This window comes from Symphalangus syndactylus, chromosome 11, assembly GCF_028878055.3.
Source record: "Symphalangus syndactylus isolate Jambi chromosome 11, NHGRI_mSymSyn1-v2.1_pri, whole genome shotgun sequence".
In the NCBI taxonomy this organism is placed as follows: Eukaryota; Metazoa; Chordata; class Mammalia; order Primates; family Hylobatidae; genus Symphalangus; species Symphalangus syndactylus.
Genome location: NC_072433.2, coordinates 93,395,924 through 93,423,767, shown reverse-complemented (window position 1 = coordinate 93,423,767; position 27,844 = coordinate 93,395,924). Strand labels below are relative to the sequence as shown.

Sequence of the window (27,844 nt, the reverse complement as noted above, 5' to 3'; positions counted from 1 at the left end):
CATTTAGCATTAGATGTATCTCCTAATGCTGTCCCTCCCCCCTCCCTCCACCCCACAACAGTCCCCAAATGTCCAACAACGATAGACTGGATTAAGAAAATGTGGCACATATACACCATGGAATACTATGCAGCCATAAAAAATGATGAGTTCGTGTCCTTTGTAGGGACATGGATGAAACTGGAAAACATCATTCTCAGTAAACTATCACAAGGACAAAAAACCAAACACCGCATGTTCTCACTCATAGATGGGAATTGAACAATGAGAACTCATGGACACAGGAAGGGGAACATCACGCTCCTGGTAAACTTTTTATCCATGTTTAAAGCTATTTTCTCTCCCAGTAATAGAAATCTCTTTGGTTCCTAATAGGAGAATGAATAGTTAGGAGACTGAGGAATAAGAATTGCATTTTAGGATAAATATCAGTAATGATTCTAAATGATTTATTATCAAGAAGTGTTTTTGTGTATGCCATTTAGTTTCTAACACTTGATATTGTGTTTAAATGTGGATTTCTAATTAAAGTTTTAATTACATTCTACATTAAAACCTTTTTTTCTTTGCAGAAAATAGCACCTCAATATTTTTTCTAGACATGTTACAATCACCATTTGCTTATGTATCTCTATCCATGGTCTATATATTAATATCATAATCGTCAATATCATCTTAGAAAATGGTAAGTAATCTTCTTTCGAAACAACATTCTAGTCTGCTAACTATATATTGCAAGAGACCCATGTATCACTTATAAAATAAGTAACATTTGAAAATTTTCATAACACTTGAGGACTATTTTCAAAGATAAGACAATTTATATGTATGCTTCTGATTACTCTATTGGTTTTCTATAATTTTAATTGGGGTAGTGAATTATTTATTAAGAATTTTATTCATAAAAACATGACTTACTGTACATTTCTGTACACTTTCAGATTGTTTTATGCACTGGAAATACTGATTGTCTCACAACAAGGTGTTTAGTCTTAGAGCAAAGTGGTTAGCTATGATTTAACAGTCTGTTGTCCCTATAAAGTTAACCTTGTACAATCTGCTCTATAGTTTCATTTCAAAAAATCATATATGTATCTCTAACAAACTTTTGGTACAGCATAAACAGCCCAATCTTGGAATAGAGTACTTTGAATCATCATCATATGTGCTTCTTATTTTTATTTTTTTATTCTTTGTGCTTGAGGCCTTCTTCCTTCGCCAATATTTTCAGATTTGTTGTAATGTGATACATGGGTTACCCTGCTTTCCCATGTTCCATACGAGTTTATTAAATGGCACTGAGGTGCTTGTTTGTTCATCATCTCTCATATATGTTGGTTGAGCGTTTGAAATATAAAATCCTTAAATGACAATCACTTTAGAGAGATATTAGTTACCTGGTTTATCGACTCCAATGCAGCATGATTTCAGTTACAAGTAGAGCAACTCATTGCTGCTACCATGCGCTTGAGCAGTTTAATTCTCGTCACTCAAAGGTGCCAGCATACCCAAATGAGCTGCAGAAATGGTTTCATAAGAATGAGTAGTCCTTTGCATACTGAGTGTTTGTTAAACACTTTCTGATCAGTTCATTAATAACTATATGATGCTTGAAAATTTCTCTGTTGGTTAAATTTTACAAGTAAAAGCTTTGCAATAATGCACGAGGGCAGTGAGGTTGAAACGCAAAAAGAGAAAAAAATCTATCCAATTTTCTTCAAATTTTATCTTATAAAGGTTTTTGTGCTGTGGTATCAGATCCTCAATAATGTAATGTTATTGGAAATTTCACTTGCAGTCTCATTATTTGGTATCTTAAAACTATCTTTTCTAAACTATACCCCAAAATGATAAAATGTCACCTGAGAAGTCCTCTATATTTGAAAATAAAAACACACAATACACAAGTTCGAAATAATTCTTTGATGTTTTTTATTCAGAAAGTCTATCTGCTTCACTAGTAGCAGGCTCCCACTTCATTCTTTAAATAATTGCTTTCCTCTCAAAAAAGGATCATGCCGTAAAATTTGAGACAGTAAAAGTTTATCAAAATATCTCAATTCTTGGGTAAGATATAATTTCATTACAAAATTCAGAGTAATATTGTTTTTACTTTTCTTAAAGCCTTATCTAGAATTTTACTCTGAGATGTGAAGAAAGTCCAAATGAGTTCACCTGAAAAAAATGTAAAAATCACTGTATGCAACTAAAACCCAATCGTGGGGCCTGGGGTAATATGTTTATAATTTTTTAAATTAACCAATCCCAATAACAACACTCATGGAAAAAGGTCAATCAGCAAAAAATAAGTAATCCTCCGGAAAAAAAGGATCCATTGTACCTGGAAAACTTCCTACTTTTTTCTTTCCTTTGGGGGATGTGTTGTCTCAGGCATTCCAAAGAAATTCATTCGAATTCCCTAATTAACTTATTCTTTACAAATTAAAAAAATCACTAGAATTTTAACATTATATTCTGCTTAATAAAATTTATTTCTCATGTCTGAATTTACAATTTTGCTTTTCTCTAATACAGAATTTACACTTTCATTTCAATTCATTCATACTGGGCTTAATAGCACTTCCTATTAAAATATTTTTATATTTTAATTTAAATTAGTTAATTGACTCCATAAACAAGACTAGCTTTTAAAGAGTGATTATTCATACTATAAAATAATTCATGATAAACATGATTTAATATATATTTTCAATCACTTTCCTTGTGCTACATTAAATTTCCCAATTAGACATATTTATATAAACATAAAATGAGAAATCTATGTATCTATATTATTTATATATTATTTTACAGCCTTCACTTGACTTCCTAAATATTGTGTTTCATATAAAAGATACTACACCAGCTCCCAGAATTGGGTTTTAGCTGCATACAGAAACTAAATACCTTAGAGTTCTCAAGATAATAGCTATTTCTTGTGAGGTCTGTATGCATGTTAATTTCAAATTGTGTAGTTAAGAGGTTAAAAAACAAATGAATAACACAAAACTTAAAAGCAATTTTGACATATAATTTAGCAACCTCAACTTTGGTAATAAATCAACCTAATCATTTACAATCACACTTGCCCCTTTGGCCATTCATACCATTTTTTCCCCACTAGAATACAATTTCTTCTCCCATGAGAATATATACATTTATATTTTCTCTGAACTTTTCACCAACTCTCCAACTCTAACATAGCAAAATATAAAACTCCACATGTTAATAGCTGGGTATGTGAGTTCATTGCATACCTGCTAAATCAATGAGTTGGATTTGATGCTGCCTTTTAAGCACACTTAAAGCATTTTTCTAACACAGAAGCATTCAATTATAAATCTAAGTAAAAATCCAGTACTGAAATAAAACCAAATTCTGAAGATGGAATTTAGCATGGTGTCCATCTAAAAAGAGAAAAATGCTTGGAAGTGACAGGTTTGTAGTTCAATTTAATTTTAACTAACTTATTGCCATTTTTCATTTTGAAGCCAATATTCACTTTAAGTTCGTCTCAGAAGTTTAGATTATCACGAACATTTGACAATTTGTAATCGAATGCTTACAGGCTAAAGGGGTTTTGATCTTTTATTTGATGGATTGTGTCATGCCAGAGTCTGGCAGTGCATTTTATTTGACCTTTCTCCTTAACTCCATTCATCTTAAACCCCTTGTCACATGAGTGACAGACCATCATGATGTGATGGAAGACGGAACTTCAAAAGGATGCATCACCTTGTCAGATAAATGCAGATCTGAAATTCTTTTTTAAATGTTTAATAAGTTAAATGACAGTTTAGGCTAAATTAGGTTGTAATATTGAAAGGTAGAAGAAGAGTAAATTTTAGAGATCAAAGCTCACTATTGAAATAACTCTAATAATATTTAGAAATGAAAATCAGAAAGACTTTTATGATCTTTCCTATACAGTTGTAAGTGACAAGATAGAACTTACTTAAGAAAAAGTCATAGGGAAATAAAACATTTTAACTAGGTACCGTGTGTTTGTGTACACATACACACATAAACATCCCTTTATTAAACTTTGGGCATTTGTAAAGAAATGTGCTCTCATTGGGTATATTCACCAAAATGTAATTCATCTGGAGCTCCTGATACTGTTAAAAAATTTTGGTGGAACTGCAAATGGGTAGTTTTGTATTCCTACAGCAGAAATCATCTATCTACTCACAAAACAGACATCACTGAGGTGGAGAAAGGAGTAGATTTCCTCATATTTTGTAGGTCATTCATCTTACATCAAAGACTTTTTATTATGAAGTCCTGCAAGATTCTCTACTTTGTGTGTTTATACCAATAGACAGAGGCCATTCATATTGTAAATCAATGAACTAGTTTCTTATTTTGGCAGGATCAGCAGTGATTTAGCAGTAGAGTCTGAGCACAGAGTAAAGATATTGACCTGACACATTTTATCCCTTCCCATGAGAATTTCTCCTATCCATGGAAGAAGAGAGAAATACAAAAGACAAAATAATCACAAGATAAAAATGCCATAGCCCTGGAACAGAAATTAAGAGAAGCAAAGAGTCCTGATTCTGTCACAAGATGCTAGAATCTGATAATAGTGTTTTCCTATTATACGAGTGTCCAATAATACAAACACATATATATAAACATACACACATATACTGACAAATATCTTCTTTATTTATAGATTTAGTTAATCGAAGTCACAAAGTGTTTTTTGTTTTGGATAATAAAGCAATCACAAAGATCAACAACAATAGACTCAATACACCTAAAATTTAACATATCTGAAATAAACACACAGGAATAAAGCATATATTTGTTTTCCTTCTATAGTTGCATCATCTATCTAACTTATATGATAAATCTTGTCCAATTGTCTTCTCTTCATGGGGATATAAAATAACTGGTAATCCAAAGTGGTTTAAAGGAAGGCTTTATGACAGTTGATGTTAGGACACAAAGTGGCTGGTTATTATTAATATATTTGTTCTTTCCTTACCTAATGACTAGTCTTTGTCAAATAATATTTATTGACATAAATGAATTCCAGCAAGAAATAACACTTTTATTTAGTTATTATTGTAGAATGTGTGCATTATCTACAGAATCTCTTATATAGTATTATTATTCTCTTCCTAGGGCATTTAAAACTGAAATACAATTACATAAATATTATATATATTTAATTGGTAATTATTTTTGCTCTAAATTCTGAAAGCAACATCTTTCTGCTTCAATAAGTGCTCACTTATCATCAAGAACATTTTAAAATACAATGTAAATTTAGAAGACAGTAACTTTTAAAATGCAATCTATTATCTCTAAAAGTATGCAGATGTATAAGATGTAGTATTTAATAGAACAAGGTGACTATATTTAATAATAATATACTTATATATTTAAAAATAACTAAAAGGATATAATTTGATTTTTTTTTGGAACAAGAAGGATTAATGCTTGAGGTGATAGAGCTCTCATTTACCCTGATGCAATTATTACATATTGTAAGCCTGGTCAAATTATCCCATATGCCCCATAAATATATATACCTACTATGTACTCTTACCCACAAAAATTAAAAGTAAAATGAAATTTTAAAAATGTTTAAAAAGAGTAAAGATAAAAGATGATATGTTACACAATAATTAAGTAAAGAAATGTGTTAAGCAAATTTGTGAAAATTGAAAATATTTTAAGGCTGGCATTTTTCATCCATAAAGTGCTTGAACATCACCTAGGTTAACAGAATCAATCTCAACTCTATTTCCTGCAACAGAATACTCCACGGTTCTGCTCCTATTAATATCCAAGCTTTTACAAAGAGTAATTACCATTTCAGTAATGGTGTACATGTTATTGCTTTGTGTACATGTTATTATTATTGCTTTGTGTACATGTTATTATTATTATTACCGTTAACACACAAATTAGTGCATTAAAATGTATACAGATGTACATGAATACATGCACAGTTTAAAAAATTGTATGAAATGAACACTTGAGCAAACACCATCTTGGTTAGAAAACATAACAGGATTCTCAATGCCCTACATAAATACATCTACCAGCTTCACTAACATTGTGAATAACTATTCTCCTAACTTTAATGATAAATATTTACTTCTTTTGCTTTTGCCTTTTTTTTACTGATTTGTAAATCGCTAAAAAATTATTTTGTCAGTTAACATAATTTATTAATATAATTGAACCATACATATTCATATATCTTCCTCTTCTAAAATAATGTGTTTTAATGCATTTTGTGAATAACCATAATTTATTCATTTGTGTCGCTGCAACATGCATATCACAATTCATTTACTCATTTTAGTACTGAGGAATCATTGAGATGTTTTTTAGCATTTGTTTATGCAAAGCTGCCATGAACACTCTTGTCCATGTTTCCTGGTTCACATATGTATGGATTTTCCTTGGGAATTAATTTGAATGGAATTGCTCATCACAGACTAAACATGTCTTAAAATTTCTAATACTATCTACCTATCTCAAAAGTGTTTCAACCAATTTTAATGCCATGAGGCATTATTCTTCAGTTTCCTCATCGACCTTTTGGATTGATGAGCTTTGTTTTCCTTCTAATTTTTTTAGTGTATTCCAGTATTTCTCTGTGGTTTTAATTTGAATTATTATATTAATAATGAACTTAAGCATTGGGTTTTCATTTATTTGGCATCTCTATTTCCTCTTTTGTAAAGAGCCTGTTCAAGTTGTTTGCCCATTTTGCTAATAGGTTTAGTTTTTGTGTTATTGATCCTTAGAAGTTCTTTATGTGTTCTAGATACTAAGATATTACGTTAAACTTGTGAAAAATATCACTTTCCACAATTTGGCTAAAATTTTAACTCTTTTTATAATTTATTTTGAAGCAAGATAGTCTGTTTAAGGCAGCATCAAATTAAATCTTTTCTTTCCTGGCGGGGGTGGTTAGTGCTATTTTTTTTTAATTATTATTATACTTTAAGTTTTAGAGTACATGTGCACAATGTGCAGGTTTGTTACATATGTATCCATGTGCCATGTTGGTGTGCTGCACCCATTAACTCATCATTTAGCATTAGGTATATCTCCTAATGCTATTCCTCCCCCCTGCCCCCACCCCACAACAGTCCCCGGTGTGTGATGTTCCCCTTCCTGTGTTCATGTGTTCTCATTTTTCAATTCCCACCTATGAGTGGGAACATGCGGTGTTTGGTTTTTTGTCTTTGCGATAGTTTGCTGAGAATGATGGTTTCCAGCTTCATCCATGTCCCCACAAAGGACATGAACTCATCCTTTTTTATGGTTGCATAGTATTCCATAGTGTATATGTGCCACATTTTCTTAATCCAGTCTATCATTGTTGGATATTTGGGTTGGTTCCAACTCTTTGCTATTGTGAATAGTGCCACAATAAACATACGTGTGCATGTGTCTTTATAGCAGCATGATTTATAATCCTTTTGGTATATACCCAGTAATGGGATGGCTGGGTCAAATGGTATTTCTATTTCTAGATCCCTGAGGAATCACCATACTGACTTCCACAATGGTTGAACTAGTTTACAATCCCACCAACAGTGTAAAAGTGTTCCTATTTCTCCACATCCTCTCCGGCACCCGTTTTTCCTGACTTTTTAATGATCACCATTCTAACTGGTGTGAGATGGTATCTCACTGTGGTTTTGATTTGCATTTCTCTGATGGCCAGTGATGATCATTTTTTCATGTGTTTTGTGGCTGCATAAATGTCTTCTTTTGAGAAGTGTCTGCTCATGCCCTTTGCCCACTTTTTGATGGGGTTGTTTGTTTTTTTCTTATAAATTTGTTTGACTTCATTGTAGATTCTGGATATTAGCCCTTTGTCAGATGAGTAGGTTGCAAAAATTTTCTCCCATTCTGTAGGTTGCCTGTTCACTCTGATGGCGGTTTTTTTTGCTGTGCAGAAGCTCTTTAATTAGACCCCATTTGTCAATTCTGGCTTTTGTTGCCATTGCTTTCAGTGTTTTAGACATGAAGTCTTTGTCCATGCCTATGTCCCGAATGGTATTGCCTAGGTTTTCTTCTAGGGTTTTTATGGATTTAGGACTAACATGTAAGTCTATAATCCATCTTGAATTAATTTTTGTATAAGGTGCAAGGAAGGGATCCAGTTTCAGCTTTCTACATATGGCTAGCCAGTTTTTCCAGCACCATTTATTAAATAGGGAATCCTTTCCCTATTGCTTGTTTTTGTCAGGTTTGTCAAAGATCTGATAGTTGTAGATATGCGGCATTATTTCTGAGGGCTTGGTTCTGTTCCATTGGTCTATATCTCTGTTTTGTTACCGGTACCATGCTGTTTTGGTTACTGTAGCCTTGTAGTATAGTTTGAAGTCAGGTAGCGTGATGCCACCAGCTTTGTTCTTTTGGCTTAGAATTGACTTGGCAATGTGGGCTCTTTTTTGGTTCCATATGAACTTTAAAGAAGTTTTTTCCAATTCTGTGAAGAAAGTCATTGGTAGCTTGATGGGGATGGCATTGGATCTATAAATTACCTTGGGCAGTATGGCCATTTTCACAATATTGATTCTTCCTACCCATCAGTATGGAATGTTCTTCCATTTGTTTGTATCCTCTTTTATTTCATTGAGCAGTGGTTTGTAGTTCTCCTTGAAGAGGTCCTTCACATCCCTTGTAAGTTGGATTCCTAGGTATTTTATTCTCTTTGCAGTAATTGTGAATGGGAGTTCACTCATGATTTGGCTCTCTGTTTGTCTGTTCTTGGTGTATAAGAATGCTTGTGATTTTTGTACATTGATTTTGTATCCTGAGACTTTGCTGAAGTTGCTTATCAGCTTGAGGAGATTTTGGGCTGAGATGATGGGGTTTTCTAGATATACAATCACGTCATCTGCAAACAGGGACAATTTGACTTCCTCTTTTCCTAATTGAATGCCATTTATTTCCTTCTCCTGCATGATTGCCCTGGCCAGAACTTCCAACACTATGTTGAATAGGAGTGGTGAGAGAGGGCATCCCTGTCCTGTGCCAGTTTTCAAAGGGAATGCTTCCAGTTTTTGTCCATTCAGTATGATATTGGCTGTGGGTTTGTCATAGATAGCTCTTATTATTTTGAGATACATCCCATCAATACCTAATTTAGAGAGTTTTTAGCATGAAGTTGTGAATTTTGTCAAAGGCCTCTTCTGCATCTATTGAGATAATCATGTGGTTTTTGTCTTTGGTTCTGTTTATTTGCTGGATTATATTTATTGATTTTCGTATGTTGAACCAGCCTTGCATCCCAGGGATGAAGCCCACTTGATCATGGTGGATACGCTTTTTGATGTGTTGCTGGATTCGGTTTGCCAGTATTTTATTGAGGATTTTTGCATCAATGTTCATCAAGGATATTGGTCTAAAATTCTCTTTTTTTGTTGTGTCTCTGCCAGTCTTTGGTATCAGGATGATGCTGGCCTCATAAAATGAGTTAGGGGGGATTCTCTCTTTTTCTATTGATTGGAATAGTTTCAGAAGCAACAAGCTCCTCCTTGTACCTCTGGTAGAATTCAGCTGTTAATCCATCTGGTCCTGGACTTTTTTTGGTTGGTAAGCTATTAATTATTGCCTCAATTTCAGAGCCTGTTATTGTTCTATTCAGAGATTCAACTTCTTCCTGGTTTAGTCTTGGGAGAGTGTATGTGTCGAGGAATTTATCCATTTCTTCTAGATTTTCTAGTTTATTTGTGTAGAGGTGTTTATAGTATTCTCTGATGGTAGTCTGTATTTCTGTGGGATCGGTAGTGATATCCCGTTTGTCATTTTTATTGCATCTATTTGATTCTTCTCTCTTTTCTTCTTTATTAGTCTTGCTAGTGGTCTATCAATTTTGTTGATCTTTTCAAAAAACCAACTCCTGGATTCATTGATTTCTTGAAGGATTTTTTGTGTCTCTATTTCCTTCAGTTCTGCTCTGATCTTAGTTATTTCTTGCCTTCTGCTAGCTTTTGAATGTGTTTGCTCTTGCTTCTCTAGTTCTTTTAATTGTGATGTTAGGGTGTCAATTTTAGATCTTTCCTGCTTTCTCTTGTGGGCATTTAGTGCTATAAATTTTCCTCTACACACTGCTTTGAATGTGTCCCAGAGATTCTGGTATGTTGTTTCTTTGTTCTCATTGGTTTCAAAGAACATCTTTATTTCTGCCTTCATTTCATTATGTACCCAGTAGACATTCAGGAGCAGGTTGTTCAGTTTCCATGTAGTTGAGCGGTTTTGAGTGAGTTTCTTAATCCTGAGTTCTAATTTGATTGCCCTGTGGTCTGAGAGACAGTTTGTTATAATTTCTGTTCTTTTACATTTGCTGAGGAGTTCTTTACTTCCAACTATGTGGTCAATTTTGGAATAGGTGTGGTGTGGTGCTGAAAATAATGTATATTCTGTTGATTTGGGGTGGAGAGTTCTGTAGATGTCTATTAGGTCTACTTGGTGCAGAGCTGAATTCAATTTCTGGATATTCTTGTTAACTTTGTGTCTCATTGATCTGTCTAATGTTGACAGTGGGGTGTTAAAATCTCCCATTATTACTGTGTGGGAGTCTAAGTATCTTTGTAGGTCACTAAGGACTTGCTTTATGAATCTGGGTGCTCCTGTATTGGGTGCATATATATTTAGGATAGTTCTTGTTGTTGAATTGATCCCTTTACCATTATGTAATGGCCTTCTTTGTCTCTTTTGATCTTTTTTGCTTGAAAGTCTGTTTTATCTGAGACTAGGATTGCAACCCCTGCCTTTTTTAGTTTTCCATTTGCTTGGTATATCTTCCTCCATCCCTTTATTTTGAGCCTATGTGTGTCTCTGCACGTGAGGTGGGTTTCCTGAATACAGCACACTGATGGGTCTTGGCTCTTTATCCAACTTGCCAGTCTATGTCTTTTAATTGGAGCATTTAGCCCATTTACATTTAAGGTTAGTATTGTTATGTGTGAATTTGATCCTGTCGTTATGATATTAGCTGGTTATTTTGCTCATTAGTTGATGCAGCTTCTTCCTAGACTGGATGGTCTTTACAATTTGGCATGTTTTTGCAGTGGCTGGTACTGGTTGTTCCTTTCCATGTTTAGTGCTTTCTTCAGGAGCTCTTTTAGGGCAGGCCTGGTGGTGACAAAATCTCTCAGCATTTGCTTGTCTGTAAAGTATTTTATTTCTCCTTCACTTATGAAGCTTAGTTTGGCTGGATATGAAATTCTGGGTTGAAAATTCTTTTCTTTAAGAATGTTGAATATCAGCCCCCACTCTCTTCTGGCTTATAGAGTTTCTGCCGAGAGATCAGCTGTTAGTCTGATGGGCTTCCCTTTGTGGGTAACCCGACCTTTCTCTCTGGTTGCCCTTAACATTTTTTCCTTCATTTCAACTTTGGTGAGTCTGACAATTATGTGTCTTGAAGTTGCTCTTCTCGAAGAGTATCTTTGTGGCATTCTCTATATTTCCTGAATTTGAATGTTGGCCTGCCTTGCTAGATTGGGGAAGTTCTCCTGGATAATATCCTGCAGAGTGTTTTCCAACTTGGTTCCATTCTCCCCGTCACTTTCAGGTACACCAATTAGATGTAGATTTGGTCTTTTCACATAGTCCCATATTTCGTGGAGGCTTTGTTCATTTCTTTTTATTTTTTTTCTCTAAACTTCTCTTCACACTTCATTTCATTCATTTCATCTTCCATCTCTGATACCCTTTCTTCCAGTTGATCTCATCAGTTACTGAGCTTGTGCATTCGTCACATAGTTCTCGTGCCATGGTTTTCAGCTCCATCAGGTCCTTTAAGGACTTCTCTGCATTGGTTATTCTAGTTAGCCATTCGTCTAATTTTTTTTCAAAGTTTTTAACTTCTTTGCCATTGGTTCGAACTTCCTCCTTTAGCTTGGAGTAGTTTGATTTTCTGAAGCCTTCTTCTCTCAACTTGTCAAAGTCATTCTCCGTCCAGCTTTGTTCCGTTGCTGGTGAGGAGCTGTATTCCTTTGGAGGAGGAGAGGCGCTCTGATTTTTAGAGTTTTGGGTTTTTCTGCTCTGTTTTTTCCCCATCTTTGTGGTTTTATCTACCTTTGGTCTGTTATGATGGTGACGTACAGATGGCTTTTTGGTGTGAAAGTCCTTTCTGTTTGTTAGTTTTTCCTTCTAACGGTCAGGACCCTCAGTTGCAGGTCTGTTGGAGTTTACTGGAGGTCCACTCCAGACCCTGTTTGCCTGGGTATCAGCAGCGGTGGCTGCAGAACAGTGGATATTGGTGAACCGCAAATGCTGCTGCCTGATCGTTCCTCTGGAAGTTTTGTCTCAGAGGAGTATCTGGCCCTGTGAGGTGTCAGTCCGCCCCTACTGGGGGGTGCCTCCCAGTTAGGCTACTCGGGGGTAAGGGACCCACTTGAGGAGGCAGTCTGCCTGTTCTTAGATCTCAAGCTGCATGCTCGGAGAACCACTACTCTCTTCAAAGCTGTCAGATAGTGACATTTAAGTCTGCAGAGGTTACTGCTGTCTTTTGTTTGTCTGTGCCCTGCCCCCAGAGGTGGAGCCTACAGAGGCAGGCAGGCCTCCTTGAGCTGTGGTGGGCTCCATCCGGTTCGAGCTTCCCGGCCACTTTGTTTACCTACTGAAGCCTGGGAAAAGGCAGGCACCCCTCCCCCAGCCTCCCTGCTGCCTTGCGGTTTGATCTCAGACTGCTGTGCCAGCAATGAGCCAGGCTTCATGGGTGTAGGACCCTCATTTTTCTCTTTGTTTTGGAAGTCTCAACCTATTCAAAAAACATGAAGATACTATGCTTATTGTTTTGTAAATATTTTTCAGTGGTGGCTTTATGTTTAAGTCTTTCAGCCATCCAGGATTGATTTTTGTTTACTTTATAAGAGTGGTCACTTTTTTTCTATATGGATACTGTATTGTACCACAATAATTTTTTGAAGAACTCTTTTTATTTCCCACCAATATGTGGTTCTACCTGTGTAATATATCCAGTATCCATGTATACTTTTTAAAAGGTTTATCTTTTCTGCTCAGTTGTCTTATACATTTATCATTATATTATTTTAATGATCTTTCATTTATTATAGCTTTCTAATTCATGGTATTATCAGGTAAGTCAAGTTCCCCCTAGTTACACATCCTTCCCTCCAGATTTTTTGGTCTATGCATTTACTTTTCAGTTTCAAAATTCTAATTGAAAAAGTTGACAAAATCTGTGAAATTTTACTGAGGTTATTTGAAACTATAGATATTTTAAAGTAAACTATCATTAAAATATCATATTTTGAACCATTTATTTAGGCTTTGATAAATGTCTCTCAATGCAATTTTACAAATTTATCTATATATAATTTTTCGACACTCATTGACTCTATTTTGATATAGATATTTCCTAATTTTTTGCTGATACTCCTATGGTTACTGTCAGTGACTAAAATCAAGAATATTGTTTTTGTACTCATCTTGCTTGACTTATCAGCAATACTGGGAGGGCTGAACCTGCCTTCATAGAGTTCTCTTTCCTTTTCTTTTATTACACTGCACACTCTTGTTTTCCCTTTTACCATGATAACCATTTTATTTTCAGCTTTCTTTGGTAGATCTTTTAAGGCCTCTTTCTTATATCTAAACTATTTAATATTCAGCTAATTTCTTCCTCTTCTGCTTACCAGTGTTAAAATAAAAAACTTCAGACAAATTACATTAAGCAGAGTTTAACTGAGCAAAGAACAATTCATGAACCAGGCAGCATTTTTCAGAACCTGGAAAGATTCCAAGAGCTCCACCTAACAACCTGGGCAGGCTGTCTTTATAGAAAGAATGAGGAAATGACAACAGAAACAGCTTGATTGGTTTCAGCTTGGCTTTTGCCTTGTTGGACAAAGATCATTTGGCATCCTGTAAATGGCTGAAGCTCAGTTACTGTGATTGGCTGAGATTCAGCTATTTGTTAGACGAATATACTCTTAGGTTAAGTTGCAATTTATTTACATACTAAGTTATATTGCAGTTTGCTATATATTAATTTAAAGTACAAGGTCAGCTTTAGGCCAAATATAATTTAATTTAATACTAACAAAATGTAATTTAAAAAATTCTCCAGGCCTTTCTGATAGATCACTATAAAAATAAGCTTTCAATACTGATTTATTAGAGTCATCCCAATATTAACACGCCTGTAACTGAACCCTTGATCCCAAATTTAAATAAAAAGAAAAATGACATTTAAAACATTTCTCTTCTATCTCAGTAACTTATACCAACTGCAAAATTTATAGAGTTGCTAAAATACATTTATTTCATCATTCCTAAAATATTTCACTGTTTCCGCTTGGTTTTAGAAAATACATCCAAATTACTTGACGTGACTGCAAGAACATGATTATCTAACCCTTACATCGGTATTTATTAACCTATTTTCCCACTCACTTTCTTTTCTTATTGTCTTTAATCTGTTGTTATTTTCTTCAAATTTTTGAAATACTCTCAAATGTTTTTCCTTTTGATAAATCTGTTCCTCTCTTTCTCTTTATAAATTCTATTTATTATTCTGTTCTTAGCTTAAATGTCACTTTCACAAAAAGTCTTTCCATGACTACTCAGCTCTAACTAAAATCTCCCCATGTTATTATTTAAAATCCTGTTGTTTGGGCTAGGCATGATGGGATGGCTCACACCTGTAATCCCAGCACTTTGGGAAGCCAAGGTGGGTGGATCACTTAAGGTCAGGAATTTGAGACCAGCCTGGGCAACATGGTGAAACCATGTATCTACTAAAACTACAAAAATTAGCCAGGTGTGGGTGGCATGCACCTGTAGTCCCAGCTACTCAGGAGTCTGAGTCTGGAGAATTGCTCGAACCCAGGAGGCAGAGGTTGCAGTGAGCCAAGATCATGCCACTGCACTCTAGCCTGGGTGAAAGAGCAAGACTCCATCTCAAAGATAAATAAATAAAAATAAAATAAAATCTTGTTGTTTATATATGTGCAAATGTGTTTATTCTTTAAATTGGATTATAAACTGTGTAAGAGCTCAAAGAGTGATTAGTATGTATTACCTTCTTACAAATTAGTTATGGAATAAATGACTTGATCTGAAATGGAATATTGTCAGTACTTAAAGCTATATTTGATTAATTTCTATTCTTTGTGGCAATATATGCTCTTTTAAAAGACTTCTAGTAGTAGAAGGCTATATATGCAGGAACCAACCCTAGCAATTCTTAGTTGAATCCTGGGATTATTGGTGTGAATTATTGTTCAAGAATTTAAACACTGTAATTTTTTGCATATTAATTTTTATATTACTAATGGAGGCAAGCTTTCTTTTGTTTTGTTTTTGTTTTTGTTTTGTTTTGTTTTGAGACAGAGTCTCACTCTGTCAGCAGGCTGGAGTGCAGTGACGCAATCTCAGCTCACTGCAACCTCTGCCTCCCAGGTTCAAGCGATTCTCCTGCCTCAGCCACCTGTGTAGGAGGCAAGCTTGTAATAATTCATATACCTACACAATATTGAAAGCTTAAGTTTATAGATCATATTATATCCTTAACATATTGTATGCACATGTGTTTACAATTCATATATAAAATTAGACCATAAAGTTAATAGGAAACATGTTGTGCCTAAAAGTATGAGTCTGGATTCTATTTTATGATAAATTCTGAGATACAGATTCATATACTGACTGGAACTAGATATTACTTCATAGTAACTTTGTTGGCCTTGATGAACTTTTAATCATCAAGGTTTTCCTGACCAGTATTTTCCACTTCTAGATAATATTTGAATTGATACAGAATATTCTCAGGCTACCTATTTAGTAATTTCTTTTGCATTTAAAATGGATTACTTCTGCACAGCAAAGGACACCAATTATCTGCTTAACAGTGAAATGATTTCCATTTAAACTAAATGTCAATAATATTTTTTTAAAAAAACAGGATTATAAAATGTTTAAAATAACTAAACTGTTAAAAGAATATGCCTTCTAAAACCTTGATTTGACACAAAAATAATTTTTAAACTGAAAAGTTGTAATATACTCAATCAGGTTTTAGAGCTTTTAAGTTTTAACATTTCTTTCTATATTTTGTATTATTTTTGGAAAGACACAAGAAGGGTAAATTTTAAAAACACTTTAAATAACATTCAAACTTGAATTATTTCTGTGCCCTCTGAATATTCACAAATATCTTATCAGATTAAATGAGAATGCCATATGTAAAAGCAATAAAAGGTATATTTATCTGCTAGAAACGCCATAAGAAAAGTACCACAGATGAGGTGACTTAAACAACAGAATTTTTTTTTCCTAATAGTTCTGGAGGCTAAAAGCCCCAAGATCAAATTGCTTTCAGGGTTGTTTGGTTTCTGATCTGGGCTCTCTTTCTGGCTTGCAGACAGCTCCCTTCTCACTATGTTTTCACATCACCTTTTCTCTGTCTCTGCATACTCCTGGTATTTCTTTTTCTCTCTCTTTCTCTTTAATCAAATAAGGACACCATTCCTATTGGATTAGGGTCCCTTCTATATGACCTCACTTAAGCTTAATTGTCTACTTAAAGGTCCTGTTTTCAAGTGTCCTCACCTTGGGGATAAGGGCTTCAACATGCCATTTTGAAAGGACACATTTCAGTCCATAAGAAAGGATATTTACAGTAATGACAAATTCATTTAAATTTTTTGTTGAAAATAATAACCGACAGTTTGCACACAATAGGCACACAGAAAATTGTTTGTGATTTTTTCCAAATAAAAACTAAAATTGGGGAGAGGAGCAGAGCAAGATCACAGAGTAAAACTTTGCAGTGGAAAATTCTCTGCAGAAATCTTACAGGGCAGGACATAATTGGGTGATATATCCAAAATGCTGAAAGAAAATAAAACCAACAACAACCTCTCAATCAAGAAGGCAGTACCCAGCAAAGCTATGTTTCCGAAAGAAGAATAAATAAAGACGTTCTCAGACAACAAAAGCTGAAGGAGTTTATTAACATCAGAACTGTCTTACAAGAAATAGTAAAAGGAGTTCTTCAAGCTGAAAGAACACAATACAAATGAGTAACATGAAAACGTGAAAATACGAAACTAGAAAAGTAAGCATACAGTCAAACTCAGAATACTCTAATACTATAACAGTGATCTGTAAATCTATTGTGTTTTTAGTATGAAGGTTAAAAGACAAAACAATTAAAACTAATAATAGCCACAGTAATTTTTTATAGACTAGGAAATTTATAAACATGTATAAATGGTGACATCAAAAATTCAAAATATTGTGTGGAGTAGAGTAGAGGTGTACAGTTTTTTTTTTTTTTTGCAATTAAAGTTAAATTGTTTTCAGCTAAATATAGCCTTTAATAACTATAAGAACTTTTTGCCAGCCTCATAATAACAACCAAACAAAAGCAATAGAAAATACATAAAAAGGCAAGAAATCAAAGCATACCATTATAGAAATTACTTAGCATCAAAAGACAGCAAGAGAAGAAAAGAATGAAAAATATACAAAACAACTAGACAACAATTAATAAAATGGCAGTAATAAGTTCTTACCAGATAGTAATTACTTTAAATTAAATGAATTATATTCTGCAAACGACGGACCGAGTGGCTCAATGTATTACCAAAAAGAACCAACTATATGCTCCCTACAAGAGACTTACTTCACCTTTAAGGACATGCAGAGAATAAAAGGGATAGAAAAAAAGGTATTTCATATAAATGAAAATTAAACGAGTACAAGAGTGGTTATATCCATAGCAACTAAACCAGACTTTCAAAAGTGTAAAAAGAGACAAAGAAGGGCATTATTTAATAATAAAGGGGTAAATTCATTTAGATGATACTATATTTATAAATATATACTGAATATTGGAGCACCTAAATACATAAAGCAAATGTAAATATTTCTGAAAGGAGAGTTAGACAACAATACAATTCTAGTAGGGAATTTAAACACCAGAATTTTAGCAATGAACAGGTCACCTAGACAGAAAATAAATAAACATCTGAGTTAATCTACATTCTAGATCAAATGAACCTAAGAGACATATACAAAACATTCCATCCAACAGCTGAAGAATGTACAATCTTCTCAACTGCACATGAGACAGTCTCTAGGACAGATTATATGTTAGGCCGCAAAACAATTCTTGAATAATGTAAGATTTTAAAATTTATATTGAGTATTTTTTCTGACCACAATGGTATAAAACAAGAAATCAATAATAGCAGAAGCTTCAGGAAATTCACAAATATGTAGAAATTAAACAACATGCTCTTCAACAACCAACAGGTCAATGAATAAATTAAAAGAAAAATTTAAAATTTATTGAGACAAAAAAAAAAAAAACACACACATACCAAAACCTATGGGATACAGCAAAGTCAGTTCAAAGACAGAAGTTTATAGCAACATATAGCTACACCAAAAAAGAAAAAAAAAGATCTCAAATAAAACACTTAATGTTGCATCTCAGGGAACCAGAAAAGCAAGAATAAACTAAGCACAAACTTTGTAGAAGAAAGAAAATAATAAAAATTAGAGTAGAAATAAATGAAGTAGGGACTAGAAAAACAATATAAAATATCAACAAGTTTATGAGTTGTTTATCTGAAAAGATAAATTGAGAAACCTTTAGCTAGACTAAGAAAAACAAAAAAGACTCAGATAAAATCAGAAAGAAAAAGGAGACATTATAGCTGATAAAAAGAAATACAAAGTATCATGAGACTATTATGAACAACTATATGTCGACAAATTGGGTAATATAGAAGAAATTTATACATTATTTGATGCATACAACCTACCAGGAGTGAATTATGAAGGAAATAGAAACTCGCGAGAGACCAGTAACAAGTAAGGATGTTGAATTAGTAATAAAATGCCTCAAATCAAAGAAAAGCCAAAAACCTAATCACTTCACTGCTGAATTATATCAGTCATTTAAATAACTAATACTAATTCTCCTCAAACTCTTCCAAAAAAATAAAGAGGAAGAAATACTTACAAAATTATTTTATGCGGCCAGCTGAGCCTGATGCAAAACCAAATATATCACAAAAAAAGAAAACTGCAGGCTGAGACCCCTTGATGGATATAGATGCAAAAATCCTCAGCAAACTTCTGCCAAACTGAATTTAACAGGACAGAAAAAAGATCATTAACATGACCAAATGGTACTAAATCCAGGGCTGCAGGAATGGTTCAACATACTGTCACAGGATCCTTTGGGTGTCCCTTCACTAGACAGATACCTCTGTGGTTGGTGGGGCCTCTGCTTGAGCTTTGATCATGCCTGCTGGGCTTGTTCCACCCACTCAGCCCAGCATGCTGCACCTGGCTCACACTACTGACCTGGATCCCACACCTGCCAAGGGCAAGCCAGGCGCACAGCAGCAAGACGTGTGTGAGTGACTGAACGTGGAGTCTGGCCACTGTGCACAGTCACGCATGTCAGCTGCTGCAGTGGGGCAGGCAGCTTCAGGCACTGGCACAGGCGTTGGCTCTGTGTGAAGCTGTGGCTAGACCAGACATACCACAAGCAACTTCCGCTGCAGGCACCAGCATCTGAATGAGGGAAATGTGGTGGTGCCTGAAAGCTCAGAGATGCCAGGAACTGCAGAGTCCCAAAGAGTGTGTTAGGGCATGTCACAGCCCTGGCTCAGGAAGCCCTGAGGTCTGAACTCCCAGAAGGGATACAGCTCTTTTTTCCTTCTTCTTTTTGTCATCTGCAGCATGGTAAGTGAGGGGGTGGGTTTGTTGGAGGCCCATTTGTGTTACAGCTATTTCAGTCTTACTGCCCTGCTCTGGCCAGTGGCTCCTGGGATGGTCCAGCCTCACCACTGCTTCATGCTGTGCGAGTCAGTCACCCAGCACCAGGAAAGGGTGAGAGGGCTATAGTGTTACAGCTCTGGCTCAGGGAGTCCTGAGGTCTGGGCCCCCAGAAGTGTCATCACTTTTCACTCCCACGATCTGGGAGCATGTCATCACCCACAGCCTGGTGAGCCAGCCAGAAATGTGTTAAAGCCCCTTTCATGCCCACTGTTTGACAGTCCTGAGCTCTTGTCCCATGTCCAGGAAGAATGAGGTTACATGGACAACTAGAGGGTGAGCAAGGTGGAGAAGAGCTTTACTGGGTGACCAAAAGGCTGTCTGCAGAGAGGAGACCCAAAGTGGGTATCTCCTACCAGCAGTAAGGTGGTCCCAAGGAGTGTCTGAATCTGGCTGGATAAAGCATCACTTGATTGACCAAAAGGCACCAAGGAAGTTCTCACTCCTGGTGGAGGACTTCACCTGAAACTGGAAGCCCAACCCCATAGCTTCAGGCCATCCCTGGCTTGAAGGTGGTGTTTCACTAGGGACTCACCCCTTCCCACCTAGGAAACTGTCTGCCTCTTGCCACCAATGTCTAAATTAACAAATGTGAAACATCACTTTAATAGAATAAGGAAAAAATTCATACACTCATTATAATAGATGTAGAAAACGCATTGAATACAATTTTATTTTATTGTTAAAAACACTGAATGAATCAGGTATCGAGTGTACCTAAACACAAGAAAGACTATATAAGACAAAGCAATAGCTAACATCATACTCAACAGTGAACATTTGAAAGCTTTTCCTCACAGATCTGGAATAAGACAAGAATGCCCACTCTTGCTCCTTCTATTTAATATAGCACTTCAGGTTTTAACCAGGGCAATTAGGCAAGAGGAAGAAATAAAAGATATCCAAATTGTAAATGAATAAGTTAAATTGTCTCTCTTTGCAAATATGATGTTATAAGATAGAAAACCCTAAAGATGCCACCAAACAACTACTAGGATTAATAAAATAATTCAGTCAAGTTGCAGAATAAAAAGTCACCATGCAAAAATCTGTTTGAAGCTGTGGCTGGACCAGACATACCACAAGCAATTTCTGCTGCAGGTACCAGCATCTGAATGAGGGAAATGTGGTTTTATATACTAACAGCAAATTATCTGAAAAAGAAAATGTATAACTAACCCATTTATAATAGTTACAAAAAAATAAAATTCTTAGGAATAAATTTAATCAAGAAGGTGAAAAATCTCTCCATTAAAAACTATAAAACACTGACATTGAAGAAGACACAAATACATGGGAAGATTTCTTGTGTTCATAGATCTGAAGAATTAATATTGATCAAATGATCTTACTATCCAAAGCAATCTACAAATTCAAGACAATCCCTATCAAAATGCCAATGACTTTCTTCACAGAAATAGGAAAAATACCTTAAAATTATTATGGAACCACAAAGATCCTAAATAGCCAAAGCAATTTTGAGCAAAAAGAAGAAAGTTTGGAGACATCACATTACCTGAATCAAAATATCCTACAAAGCTGTTGTAAATAAAATAGCATATTTCTGTAATAAAAACAGACAAATAGAACACTGGAACAGAACAGAGAACCCAGAAGTAAATCCACATATTTACAGTCAACTGATATTCACCAAAGGCATCAAGAACATACAATGATGCATGGACAGGCTCTCTAATAAATGCTATTGGGAAAAGCAGACATACACATGCAGAAAAAAAACATTAGACCCTATCTCACACCATATACCAAAATAAACTCAAAAATAATTAAAGACTTAAATGTAAGACACAAAACTATGAAACTACTAGAAAAAAATAGAGAAAAAATCTCCATTACATTGTTCTGGGCAATAACTTTGAATATGGCCCCAAAAGCACAGGCAACACTAGCAAAAATAGACAAATGGGATTACATCAAACTAAAAAGATTCTTCGCAACAAAGAAAACAATCAACAGAATAAAGAGACAACCTACTGAATAGGAAAAATATTAGCAAACTGTGTATTTAATAAGGGGTTAATACATGTAATATAGAACGAACTCAAACAACTCAATAGCAAAAGAAGAAATAACTCAATTAAAAACTGTACAATGGAATTGAATAGGCATTTCTCAAAAGACAACATTCAAATAGCAATCAGGTACATAAAAAATAATGTTCAACATCACTGATTATCAGGAAAATGCAAATCCAAACCACAGTGAGATATGACCAAGATATGACCAAGCACCTGTTAAAATGGCTATGATCAAAAGACAAGAGCTAAGTGTTAGCAAGGAAGTAAAGGAAAGGAAACATTTGCCCATTGTTGGTGGGAATGTATATTAGTACAGCCATTATGGAAACAATATGGAGCTTTCTCAAAAAATTAAAAATAAGACCACCACATGACCCAGCATTCCCAATACTGGGTATACATCCAAAGGAAATGAAATCAGTCTGTTGAAGCAATATTTTCACTGCTATGTTTGTTTTAGTATTATTCACAATAACCAAGATACAACCTAAGTGTCTAACAGATTAATGAGAAAAGAAAATATTTATATGTACACACTGGAATACTATTCAGCTATCTAAAGAAGGACAGTCTGGATAAACTTAAAGGACATTATGCTAAGTGAAATAAGTCCGATGCAGAAAGACAAATACTGCATTATCTAATTAATATGTGGAATCTAAAAAAGGTTAATCTCACAGAAGTAGAGAACAGCAGAGTGATACCAGGGACTGGGTTGGTAGGGTAGATATTGGGGAAACGTTGGTCAATGGATACAAAATTCCAGTTAGAGAAGAGAAAAAAGTTCAGGACATCTATTGTACAACATGGTAACTATGGTTAGGTAACCATGTGAGGTAATATGTATGTTAATTATATAGATTTAATCATTCTACAATGTATATTTATACTCCAAAATATCATGTTATACACAATGAACAGATATGATTTTGTCTGTCAATTTAAAAAAAATTAATGTTCACAACATAAAATTGATTATGTAATAGCATTATAATCAGTTGAGAACAGCAACATGTAATTATTTCATATACACATACACACTCCATGTACACATTCAGGGAAAATTAAATTTGAAATTCAGATTCAATTTTCCTTACATCATGGTTGCATCTAGAATCTCTGTATATGTAAAGTTTAGTGAAAGACTTTTGTCCGGGAGTATTTGTGTGGTGGGAATGGATAGGGGTGTGTGGGTGTGTTTGTGTGTTTCTGCTTTTTGCAAAAGCAGAGTAGGCAGCTCACTTTAAAGCTGGGTTTTTCTATGAAGTACACTGATTTTGATTGAATTTTATGTTTATTGAGGGGTGGCTGACAATATTGAGAAGAGTTTGACAATCTCTCAAAACACCTTCATGCTTTTTCTAGTGTAAACAATATTAGCACAAAAGCACTTTTCTTAATCTTAGCAAAACTTAATCTTAGTGAAACTTAATCTTAGCAAGAACTTTGAAGGTTAAAAACTATACAATGTACTGAACTTGTCAGAAGTAATGAGGGAAAAAAGGAAAAACTAACTATGTTAAAGAAAAACTGAGGTGTTATCAGATAAATATGTCTCTGTTTCTATAGCTAGTGTGTGTGTGTGTGTGTGTGTGTGTGTGTGTGTGTGTCTATATGCTTTCTTTTTACATAGCATAATGCATATGGTCATTCCATACCATCATTTTCTCAGTAGATTATTGTTTTCAAACTGTTAGCTTTTAATACCACAGCTGTCCTCAGCATCTGATAATCAAAGCTTCTAAGATTCTCATCTTACTTTCTCAGCAAAATTTTACTGTTAGCAATAGTACCAGGATGTGCTATACCATATATGTCATGATATATGTCTAATTAGAATTACGTAAAATGCTACAATGCCTATGTAGAGAATAATTTTCTGCCAAATATGATAGCATAGATATAAAATATAAGTGAAGAGAGAAAATTTATGCATACATTTTTGGGAAAGATGTGGATAAGTATAATCATGCCCAGTCACTAAAACAACATTGGACTTCAGTTGCTAAAACTAGAAAAGAAAACAAATCCAAAGACCAAACTAAATGTTGTGTATGTGCTTTTTATATTGTACTTACATTTTCAAAAGAATCTGAATTTCTCCCTGCCCACCCTGTCCAACATAAGCATCATTTTTTTTTTCTTGGAAAAGCTACTCCTTTTCCCACTGTTTAACACCTTCATATTTAACATCCTTAAAAATTGTTTTTAATTAATTCTGTCAGGAAATGTATACTGCATATTAATCCAGCTCTCTCAAATATTTTTAGTAACCATGAAACTTAACCTTCTTTTCTACTAACTTATAGGTTCCCTTCCTCTTTTGAAGTTCTGTAAGCATTTACAATACATCAAGCATTTAAAGATTTTGAATGGTTAATTATTAAAAATTACCTTTTGAATTGGATGGCACTCTAAGAGGCCATGTGGAAGAATCCAAAATTTTTTCATCACTAAAATGAAAATGGTAAGTACATTAATCATTGTTTTTGGTGAGATTTGCTTATGTAAATCACAGTGTATGGCAACACATTCAAAACATGTTTAAAATATTGCTTTGAAAGCATTTCAATACATTTTTTAAAATTTGCAACTTTACATAAAAATTATTTGATGATCTTCAATGCTATCTCAATCTCACAAAGCGAGGAAGACACACATATTCTTTGTTTTGAATTAAAAATAATACTTGAATAGTCTAAATTTTCTTGCATCAGATTAAAATGTAACTTGTCAACTTTCTTGCTAAATTAGTAGGACCTTGTTTTGTGGGGGTGGGCGAAGAGAGGCAAAAAAGTAGTAAAAATATAATTTCCATTTTTAATAATACAGTGATGTATTGTAATTGCAGTAATATAATTATATAATTTTTTTTTTTTTTTCTGAAAGTGACCCAAATAGTTCCATTACCACTGTGAATAAGTCATTCAACCATTGTGGTTAGAGAAGTTTACTTTAACAATTTCCATGCTTAAGGCCTCTCAATAAACAATAATTCTGTGGTGGTGACTTTTTGGTGTGTCTAATTGTCCACAAAACCATACTTAAAACTGACATTTCATGTAATTTAGAACCAAGTATTTAAAATAGAATAAGAAATATTTACAAAGCTGATTATTTCATAAAAATAGGAATCTCTCAAATGTCAAAGACATAAACATATATGATATTAAATACAGGTTTATATATAGTATAATAAAAGACTGTGGTAAAAATACAAAAAATAGAATACAATTCCCATAAAACATGATTGGAAATAAATTTTAATATCACAGATTAATTTTTTAACAATCTGCCTTTATCAATTTATTGTTTAAGCATTTCCTAATGAAGGCAAACAGCACTAGCAAAACTTTCTAAATTTTCCTAATATTCTAAAATATTTATATATTAATTGCCATAGCGATAAAGTAATTATCCTGTGTATCTAGGTTTTAGATGTGTGACATTGACAAAGAACTCTGGATTTTAAACCTATATATTTTTTCTGAGGTAGACAAAAAAAGGGATCTTCATTGCGAGCCTTTCTCAAAATTAGTGTAACCCTCAGAACAGCCTGAGTTGTAGCTGGCCTCAGAGAATGTTTACAAAAACTGACGAAATTTCATCATTACTGCACTCAATGATTGAAGCCAACATATCCAATAAACCTCTATTGAACTTTGTGCTGAGGTTGTGAGCATGATGCAGAGATAATTTGGAGTGGGATGGTAGTATTTTGTTTTGTCCATAATGAGTTTTTGGTTTAAAAAAAATTATACGCATATAAAATAGAGACTGATTTTTTCTTTTCTTTTCTTTTCTTTTTTTTTTTTCTAGTCTCAGAAAGCTTATAAAACTGCTTATAGGAGAGGGCGAGAAGGGGCCGCCGCCGGCCTCCCCGCCCCCGGGCAGTCGGAGGCTGCCTTGCCAGTGGCCGTCCCCTTCTTCTTGCTGTACCCAGGCGATGGAGGAGCCGGCTTCGGAGTGCGCCCGCTGCTGAGCAGCAGTGCTCCTGGAGGACCCCGCTGTCGCCTGCTCCCTGCTACCCTTCCTGCTGCTGAGCTACCTGAGCAGCAGCGCTGCGGCGGCAGCGGCAAGCACCATCCTAATTACCTCACGGCTAAGGAACACATGAACCTCATGAACACGGCCAAGCTGAGTATCAGGGGCTTGACTGAATTAGCTCTGAACCTGGAGAGGACTCTTGGCTCTGACTACGCACTTCTTCAGCAATTCTTTGTGGTGATGGAGCACTGACTGAAACATGGCTTAAAAGCTTAAAAAAAAAAGAAAACTTTTCTTGGACAAAATATATCCTTCTGGGGGGCTCTAGAACTGGTAGAAAAACTTGTTCCAGGAGCCGCAGAGATAACAGCAAGTGTTAAAGATCTTCCAGGACGTAAGACGCCAGTAGGTAGAGGAAGAGCCTGCCTTCGTTTGGCATTAATGCAAAAGAAACTTTCAAATATATGAAAGCTTTGATCAGTAAGAAAGAACTTCTCAGTGAATTCTACGAACCCAGTGCCCTTATGATGGAAGAAGAAGGAGCCATAATTGCTGGCCTGTTGGTGGGTCTGAATGTAACTGATGCCAATTTCTGTGTGAAAGGAGAAGACTTGGACTCTCAGGCTGGAGTTGCAGATTTTTCAATGTATCTCAAGGACGGGAACAGCAGTAAAAGTAGTGAAGGAGACAGTCAGATTACTGCGATTCTGGACCAGAAGAACTTTGTAGAAGACCTGAACAGACATTTGAATGCTACTGTAAATAACCTGCAGGCAAAAGTAGATGCATTCGAAAAATCCAACACTAAACTGACAGAGGAGCTTGCAGTTGCAAACACCAGAATTATTACCTTACAAGAAGAAATGTAGTCAGTTAAAGAGGAAAGTTCCTACATACTGGAATCCAGTTAAAAGGGTCCCAAGCAAGACAGAACTGCAGAAGAGCAAGCACCAAATGAAGCAAGAAAGCATTTAAAAGAAGAGACACAATTACCATTGGATGTTGAAAAAATTGGAGATTCAGATCAGCATGAGGCAGGAGATATGAAGATGCTGGAGAAGGATGTCTGTGGGAAGCGGGATGCCCTGGTATCTCTTCAGCAGCAGCTGGATGATCTCAGGCCCCTCAAGCATGAACTTGCCTTTAAGCTGCAGAGTTCAGACTTAGGAGTAAAACAGAAAAGTGAACTAAAGAGTAGCTTGGAAGAGAAGACTAATCAGATGGCTGCTATCATTAAACAACTTGAACAAAGACTGTGCCAGGCTGAGCAAAGCTGTCAGTCTGCTGAGTTGGACAACTGGCTCTTCAAACAGGACTTTGAAGATAAGATCAACAGCCTGCATCTGGAAGTCAAGGAGCTCACCAGGCAGCAGAACCAGCTTGAGTTAGAACTAAAACAGGAAAAAGAAAGAAAATTACAAAACAACAGGAGTATCCCAGGAAAGGGTTCCCAGAAGCCAGAATCCAAGATGGATGGGAAGCACAAAATGCAAGAGGAAAATATTAAACTAAAAATGCCTCTGGAAGAAAGCCACAGACTGCAACCCCACCCTATGTTCACCCTATGGATGAACAGGATCAGCTGCTGCTCTCTGAGAAACCATAGGTGTGTCAGCTATGCCAGGAAGATGTCAGCCTAACAAAGAATGTGTGTAAGAACTGCAGAGGAACCTTCTGTGATGCCTGTTCAACAAATGAACTGCCTCTTCCTTCAACTATGAAGCCTGAGCGAGTTTGCAGCCCCTGTCACAAGCATCTGATGAAGCAATATTCCACCAGGCCATCGTAAGACTGGAGGCCAAGACCTGGACCGAAAAATTTATGCAAGTTAATCTGTACCTGTGTTTTAGGTGTCAGGATCTCCTAGAGCCAGTGCTTAGAGTCAACTAATGAGTTGAGAGTAATTAACTAGATCCAGGGAGAAAAGGCAGTGTTTGGGGTTACTGGAAATTTTGCTTGTTTTCCCTAATAATTGTATGAATAAAAGTGAGCTCACTTGA

General features: G+C 35.2%; 1 pseudogene; it reads left to right on the top strand.

Annotated features, from left to right (window-relative positions):
• The first annotated feature begins 572 nt into the window (after window positions 1-572).
• Window positions 573-27,844, top strand: LOC129492899 (protein RUFY3-like; annotated as a pseudogene).